This window comes from Belonocnema kinseyi, chromosome 3 (assembly GCF_010883055.1).
Source record: "Belonocnema kinseyi isolate 2016_QV_RU_SX_M_011 chromosome 3, B_treatae_v1, whole genome shotgun sequence".
NCBI classification, from domain to species: Eukaryota; Metazoa; Arthropoda; class Insecta; order Hymenoptera; family Cynipidae; genus Belonocnema; species Belonocnema kinseyi.
Window position 1 is genome coordinate 49144181 of NC_046659.1, and position 9284 is coordinate 49153464.

The 9284-nt window shown below is 32.4% G+C and overlaps 1 protein-coding gene across 2 annotated transcripts in view; it reads right to left on the reverse strand.

Moving 5' to 3' along the window:
* LOC117170117 (alpha-tocopherol transfer protein-like) overlaps positions 1 to 9284 on the reverse strand; it is a 338103-nt gene that overhangs the window by 164570 nt on the left and 164249 nt on the right. The window lies entirely within an intron of this gene.

The window sequence follows — 9284 nt, forward strand, 5'->3', positions numbered from 1 at the left end:
CAACTATTTCAAATGAGCAAATGTAACTTTCTTTCACTAAAACGAGATCCTGGGTTAACAAAGATTATCATCGAGGGCGCCACAGTCAGATACGCTGATTTTGCTTCTAGTTGTAAATAGAGGATGATGATGAGGAGAAGGAGGAGGAGGATACGATCATCTTACAGTTCAGGTGTTACTGAAAATATTAGATTTAGATGTAAAAATAAAGGAGCACATTGTCTTCCAAACAACACCAAAAACTAAAGGAACTGTAGGTAGTAATGCCTTGTTTCTAACTACTGGGTGTATCTCCACTCTCGATGCTGCATTCTGCGCTGAGCTTTATAAATCACCATCCTCATATATCAACCACATTTAAGTCTCAAATCAATATTTTATTTAATAATGCTGTTCGTGAAGTATCAATGATAGTAAAGTATGCTGTTATATAACAGTTCCAACTAATTATTTTTTTTTTTTAGATACAACATTTATTTTTTGTTAAATAAATCCAGTTAAGCAGCTAATTACTTCTGATTACCAAAATCATAAACATACTTTTGATTCAACTGTGTCTTAGTAAATGAAAACTTGGTTTGATTAAGAAGAGGTCTTTGGTTAATGAAGATTATGATGCAGTGTACCACCAACAGGTACGCTGCTTTTCATATAGTTGTAACCGCGCTTCATATATTAAATTTTGTTTTTTCTTAAATCAAGGTAAGTAAACTATCGAAACTGTATGGGGATGAATGAGAAAGAATAGAGGTGGGGGGAGAAGGAGGAGAAAATTCAGTAATGATGTCGTTAAGACAAGTAGGTACTGATAATATTAGATTTAATGATTATATCATCTGAATTGTATGTTGTGTGATATTTCTACGTGCAAATAAAAGAAGCGCAACATCTTTAAAATAACAACGACAACAAAATTTAATGAAACTGTATGTAACACCTTGTATGTGCGTACTAAGTGTATCTCCATTCTTTGTACTGCACTCTGCGATGAGCTTGATGAATCCAGTTAAATAGATAAGGATTTCTTATTAATAGAATCGTGAACATACTTTTGTCTCAACTGTGTCAACTTCCTAAATGAAAATTTAGTTTAATTAACGAGAGATCCTTGGTTTACACAGATATATCATAGAGAGCACCACAATCAGATTTGCTGCTTTTCTTGTAGCTGTAACCACGCTTTTTCTCCTGTTGAATCTTGAACTATACTAAATCAAGTTAAACAATCTCTAAAAATACATGTAAAAGAATTAGCAAATAATATAGGGAGTTGAGGAGGATATGATAATGATTTAGAGTAGGTAAATAGGTTCTGAAAATATTAGATGGAATGATAACTTATACTAAATCTTCGGTTTTATAAGCTGATTACCTAAACTACAATTAATTCAGATGAAGGAATCAATAAATACACATAAATTTTGAAAATTAAATTTATTCAAGTTATTTCGTTACAATAAATGTAGAAAAATTATATATACAATTTTAAAACTTGTTGCTTACTTTGTACATTGTTGGTTTTGTTCCATCAATGTTAAAAAGTATTAATGATAAGGAAACTTGAATACATAATTTCGAGTACATTATTTACGTTACCAGCTAGTTGATCTAGTAAAAGAAAGCGCAATCGATCCACAAACTTATTGGGATCTTCCCAGTCATCTAACATTTTAGATTTTGCTTTTATTTTATATTTTAAGGAAAGATCCCTTTCAGCATCATCTTCCTCCTCGTCATCATCTTCTTCCTTATCATAGTCATTATCATGTTCATTAATATCCTCATCAGCAGCATCATTTTTGCTACTACGTATGAAGTACCGTCATATTGGGCAAATTCTTCTTCTAGCTATACTTTTTGCTTCTTCACAAGTGTTTCCCGTTCATCTTTAGACTTATGAGTAATGCATGATAGATTCCTCAGTGGAGAGAATTGTGGTTTCCATGCTTTCTGAATAGTTTGTTTCTAGTCCAGCTTGAAAATCTTATTCTTTCGAGGAATTGCTTTCCTCTCCTTATCAGTCCGACTGTCCGATTCTTGCATTGGTCTTACAATTCGAGTTACCTTTAAAATTTGATGAAAACCTCTTTCATCCTACTTATGATTCTTGGCTGAGTAAGAGTATTTCGCATGTCTTTTTTCAAATTATCAAGTCTTGAGTAAGTTCTGGAACAATTTGAACAAGTGCTAGTCATCTTGCCACTGACACAGTAAAAATGGCTGTTCATGGAATCTGAGTTTATATATTCTCCTCCTCCTCCTTCACCCCTCGTCCTCCTCCTCATCCTCCTCATACTCCTCCTCCTCCTGTCCATCTTCATTTTTCAGCTTCTCTTTCTTCACCTCCTCCTTTTCCAACTCCTGTTGCAAACAGTTGAAAAACAAACTCAAGACTTGATAAAAAAAAAAGACATGAGAAATACCCTTACTCAGCCAAGAATCATAAGAAGCATGAAAGAGATTTTCATCAAATTTCAAAGGTAACTCGAAGTTTAAGACCAATGCAAGAATCTGGCAGTTGGACTAATAAGGAGAGGAAAGCAATTCCTCGAAAGCATAAGATTTTCAAACTGGACTAGAAACAAGCTATTCAGAAAGCATGGAAACCACAATTCTCTCCACTGAGGAATCTATCATGCATTACTCATAAGTCTAAAGATGAAGGAGAAACACTTGTGAAGAAGCAAAAAGTAGAGCTACAAGAAGAATTTGCCCAATATGACGGTACTTCATACGTAGTAAAAAAAATGATGCTGCTGATAAGGATATTAATGAACATGATAATGACTATGATGAGGAAGAAGATGAAGACGAGGAGGAAGATGATGCTGAAAGTGACCTTTGCTTAGAATATAAAATAAAAGCAAAATCTAAAATGTTAGATGACTGGGAAGATCCCAATAAGTTTGTGGATCGATTGCGCTTTCTTTTACTAGATCAACTAGCTGGAAACGTAAATAATGTACACGAAATTATTTATTCAAGATTCCTTATCATTAATATGTTTTAACATTGATGGAACAACACCAACAATGTACAAAGTAAGCAATAAGTTTTAAAATTGTATATATAATTTTTCTACGTTTATTGTAACGAAATAACTTAAATAAATTTAATTTTCAAAATTTATGTATATTTATTGATTCCTTCACCTGAATTAATTGTAGTTTAAGAAATCAGCTTATAAAACCGAAGATTTAGTATAAGAGATCGTTCCATCTAATATTTTCACAACCTATTTACATACTCTAAATCATTATCATATCCTCCTCAACACCCTATATTATTTTCTAATTTTTTTACATGTATTTTAAGAGCTTATTTAACTTGATTTAGTATAGTTCAAGATTCAACAGGAGAAAAAGCGTGGTTACAGCTATAAGAAAAGCAGCAAATCTGATTGTGGTGCTCTCTATGACATATTTGTGTAAACCAAAGATCTCTCGTCAATTAAACTAAATTTTCATTTACGAAGTTGACACAGTTGAGACAAAAGTATGTTCACGATTATATTAATAAGAAATCCTTATCTATTTAACTGGGTTCATCAAGCTCATCGCAGAGTGCAGTACAAAGAATGGAGATACACTTAGTACGTACATACAAGGTGTTACACACAGTTTCATTTAGTTTTTTTGATGTTGTTATTTTAAAGATGTTGCGCTTCTTTTATTTGCACGTAGAAATGTCACACAACATACAATTCAGATGTTATAATCATTAAATCTAATATTTTCAGTACCTACTTGTCTTAACTACATCATTACTGAATTTTCTCCTCCTCCGCCCCCCCACATCTATTCTTTCGCATTCATCCCCATACAGTTTCGATAGTTTACTTACCTTGATTTAAAAAAAAACAACATTTAATATATGAAGCGCGGTTACAACTATATGAAAAGCAGCGTACCTGGTGGTGGTACACTGCATCATAATCTTCATTAACCAAAGACCTCTTCCTAATCAAACTAAGTTTTCATTTACTAAGTTGACATAGTTGAATCAAAAGTATGTTTATGATTTTGGTAATCAGAAATAATTAGCTGCTTAACTGTTGGTTCTAAGAAAAACCAAGCTTTTTAGTTGTTATACATAATTGTGCATTTTAATATACGTCTTCAATACTTCACTTTCAATGCTTGATTCACATTTCCTTTTTATTTAATTTTAATACTGCTGAATTTATTTTTGTTATTTATGATGCTTTATTTTGATGTTTGAATTAAATAAATTTAATCTTTGTTCGCAGATCACTCTATGATGTGAAAGATGATTTCAACGTTTCTCAGTCAATTCTAATATTTATGGAGCTGATTCATTTTATTTTCAAATTGTATTTTCTTCATCTCAAATAACTGAATTAACATCCTAGCTATATCAATATAAAACTCTAAATCTGTTACAGTGATCCACTGTCGAATTAAAACATTTTTTAATACATAGCTCTCTCTATCTCTATCTCTCTCTTTGCATCTCTTTTTCTCCCTAAACTGTACCTGCTGCATGTGATGTACCATCTTTATCTATTTATATCCTCTCTTTGTTGCAATTATCTAGAAGGTTCTAAGTTATAATCGACACGTGTGGTATATAATATTGAAAAACGCGAAAAAGTAATGCAACATTAAAAATAGCCTTGAAGTTGCTTTCGAAGAAAATTGCGTGGAAGGAATACGATGACGTCATTGAGAATATTGTGGAAACATATCATAAATCACTACATCTATAGCATATATGGGTAAGGTAGATTTCTGTGGTCTCTGAATTAAATTAGCTAGCTAGAAAACAATATATCATCCTCGATTTCTATAAACTGTATTAATTTTTTTATTTTTTATATCAGTAAATTTTCACTTAAGAGTTTCACGGTTTCCTTACACAATCTTAATACTGCTGAATTAGTTTTGTTATTTATGTTGCTTTATTTTAATGTTTGAAGTAAGTCAATTGAATCTTTTTTAGATTATTACTCTATTATGTGAAAGAGATTTAAACGTTTCTTAGCCAAACTCTAATATTTATAGAGCTCATTTTATTTTATAAACTCTAGCAAGCATTTTCAAATTGTATTTTCTTCATCTCAGATGGTTGATTAGACATCCTTGCTACATCAATATAAAATTCTAAAATCTGTTACAGTGATCAACTGTATGTACTCAGACCTCTTAAGAATCTGTTTGTATTTTTCAAATCGCTCAATCGTAAACCCCTCTAACGTCTTGTAAATTTTAGAAAATTATTTTTGAGTTGAAACATTTTTTAATATATAGCTCTCTCTCTCTCTATCTCTATCTCTTTCGCCCAAACTTTACATGTTGCATATCATTTACCATCCTTATATAATATTATAATATTGAAAAACTTAAAAAAGTACTGCAACATTAAAAATAACCTTGAAGTTGTTTACAAAAAAATTGCGTAGTAGGAATTCGATGACGTCATTGAGAATATTCTGGAAACATAGCACAAACCACTACATCTATAGAATTTCCGTAAGGCAGATTTCTATGGTCTCTAAATAAAATTAACTAGCTAGAATGCAATATATCATCCTCGATTTCTATAAACTATATTAATCTTTGTATTTTTTCATTTCGATTTGACTAAATTTGGATTTAAAAGTTCCAGAGAGTAGATGTTCACGTGACCACTGTATCATTTTTTTTAATGTTTGATTCACAGTTGCCCTGCATTACATTTTAATACTGCTGAAATATTTTTGTTATTTATGTTGATTTATTGCAAGTACGTAAATTGTAATAAGAACTTTCATATTATACGTTCTTCATCCCAAAATAGTTGATTCAATTCTACGTGGCTATCTGGTAATAATTCTAAACCTTTCACAGTTACCCACTATTCGCAAAAGGATCTCTTAAGAATCTGTTGTAATTGTCCAAGATTCGTGCACAATTTTTTTATATGATGTAATTCATTTTGATGAGGCATGCTGTGAGATTTGTAACTGGTTTCGAGTCGCTCAATCGCAAAACCTTCCGCAGTCTTGAAAATTTTAGAAAATTATTTTCGATTTAAAACACTTTTTAATACATAACTCTCTCTCTCTCTCTCTCTTTATATATAGATATATATCTCTCTTTGTCTAATTGTTCTAGAAGGTTCTTAAGTCTAATCGATATATCTAAATACGTTTAAAATATAACGTTTTTGCAGCCTAAAAAGTGTAATGTGCAATTAAAAAATAAACTTGAATTTGTTTACAAATACAATTGCGCAGTATAATTTCATGATATCATTAGGAATATTCTGGAAATATAGCACGTATCAGCCATTACAGCTGTAGAATATCGGTAAGGTAGGTTTCTATGGTTTGGGTTTTATGATCTCTGAACGAAATTATTTAACTAGAAAGCAATATATTATCCTCTATTTCTATATACTATATTATTATTTTTTGCATTTTTTAATCTTTTTGTATCACTAAGTTTTTTATTTCAGAAATCCAGAAAGTAGATGTTCATGTCACCATTATTATCATTATTATTCTTTTCCTATGTTTGATTCACAGTTTCCTCATACTAAAAATTTTAATATGGCTGAATTTATTCTTATCATTCTTCATACTTTATTGCAAGTATGTAAATTCTAACAAGAGCTTTCAAATTATACGTTCTTCATCTCTAAATAGTAAATCTCTAATTCTGTTACAGTAACCCACTATTTTTTTTAAAAGGATCTCTTAAGAATCTGTTGGTATTCTTCAAGATTCGTGCAAAAATGTTTATATAATGTAATTCATTTTGGCGAGGCATGCTGTGATATTTGTAACTGTTTTTGAGTCGCTCGATTGCAAACCCTTCTATCGACTTGTAAATTTTAGAAAATTATTTTTGTGTTGAAACATTGTTTAATACATAGCTCTCTCTCTCTCTCTCTCTCCCTAACCTATATATGCTGCATATCATTTACCATCCTTATCTAATAATATATCTCCCAATTGGGGTAATTTTTCTAGAAGGTTCTAATTTATAATCGACACGTGTGGTATATCATATTGAAAAACGCAAGATAAAGTAATGCAACATTAAAAATAACCTTGAAGTTGTTTACGAAAAAAATTGCGTCGTAGGAATTCGATGACGTCATTGAGAATATTCTGGAAACATAGCATAAGCCACTACATCTACAGAATATCGGTAAGGTAGATTTCTATGGTCTCTGAATTAAATTAGCTAGCTAGAAAGCAATATCTCATCCTGGATTTCTATAACCTATATTAATTTTTGTATTTTTTAATTTCTACTTGACTAAATTTGGATTTAAAAGTTCCAAAAAATAGATGTTCACGTGACCACTGTAGCATTTTTTCCAATGTTTGATTCACAATTGCCTTTCATTACATTTTAATACTGCTGAATTATTTTTGTTATTTATGTTGCTTTATTTTAATGTTTAAAGTAAGTAAATTGAATCTTTGTGTAAATTGAAAGTAAGTAAGTAAATTGAATCTTTTTTATATTATTACTCTATTATGTGAAAGAGATTCCAACGTTTCTTAGCCAAACTCTAATATTTATGGAGGTGATTTTATTTTATAAATTCTAGCAAGCGTTTTCAAATTGTATTTTCTTCGTCTCAGATGGTTGGTTTGACATCCTAGCTATATCAATATAAAATTGTAAAATCTGTTACAGTGATCAACTGTATGTACTCGTACCTCTTAAGAATCTGTTTGTATTTTTCAAGTCGCTTAATCGCAAAGCCTTCTGCAATATTACACAATTATTTTTGATTAAAAACATTTTTTTAATACATACTAGGCAGTCTGATAAGTCCCTGTAAAATGAAACATGGAGACGTTTTTTGGCCAAAGTCGGTTTTATTTTTCAACATACTCTCCTTTTAGGTCGATACAGCGAGTCCAACGATTTTCTAACTTTTTGATACCGTCCGAAAAGTACTCTATCGGAAGGTCTCCAAAATACGCCTCAGTTTCAGCTATGAGCTCCTCATTTGAGTAAAAACGCTTAACGGTGAGCTATCTCTTCAGGTTAGGGAACAAGTAATAGTCGCTGGGGGCCTGGTCTGGTGAATATGGTGGCTGAGGAACCAGTTCGAAGCCGATTTCATGTAATTTTGCTTGTGAAACTAAGCATGAATGAACAGGCACATTGTCGTGATGAAGCGGTTTTTTCTTCTTCATATGCGGTCGTTTTTCGGCGATTTCGATTTTCAATTCGGTCCAATAATGATGAATAGTATGCTCCGGTTATGGTTTTACCTTTTTCAAGATAGTCCACGAATATTATGCCATGTGCATCCTAAAATACGGAGGCCATAACCTTTCCGACCCATTGTTGCGTTTTTGGACGCTTCGGAGCACTTTGGCCCGGTAAAACCCACTGTTTTGTCTGTTGCGTTGACTCAGGAGTGTAGTCGTGGATCCAGGTTTCGTCCATGGTTATGAATCGGCGCAAAAACTCGGTCGGCTTACGCGAAAATAATGCAAATTCTGCTGGGAAGTTGTCACACGAATTCGTTTTTGGTCCACTTTGAGCAAACGCGGCACCCATCGCGCGCAGAGCTTCTTCATGCCCAAAACCGAATGCACGATATTACCCACACGTTCCAATGATATGCCTACAGCATTAGCTACCTCTCTCAATTTCACTTTGGGATCATTCAACATCATATCATGGATTTTTTCGACATTTTCTGGTGTAGTGACCTCTTTTAGGCGCCTAGATCGTTCAGCATCAACTGTGCTCGTCCGGCCACAACGAATCTCGGTAAAGCACTTATGAATCGTTCCAATCGACGGTGCAGAGTTCGGGTAATACTTATCCAGCTTGGCCTTGGTTTCGGATATCGTTTTCTTGCGAAGATAGTAGTGTTTGATCAAAACTCGAAATTCAGATTTTTCCATATTAAAAAAAACTCGGAGGTTAGTCGCTTCTCAGTGCTGTAACTTGTAAATGCGTAAACATAAATGGCTGGAGTTTTGACAGGCGTCATTTGAAGGATCAACCTCGAAGAAATTGTTTCACATTAGTGAATACTAATGCCATCTCTTAGAATTTTCAGGTACTTATCAGACTGCCTAGTAGCTCTCCATCTTTCTTTCTCCCTCAACTAAACATGCTGCATATCATTTAATATCGTTACATATTGTTATATTCCCTCTTTATCAAAATATTCTAGAACCTTCTACATTATAATCCACACGTGCGGATATGAATTTTCAACATCTCAAAAATGTAATGTGTCATTGAAAATAACCTTGAAGTTCTTTGCGAAAAAATTGCGTAGTAGAAATTTGATGT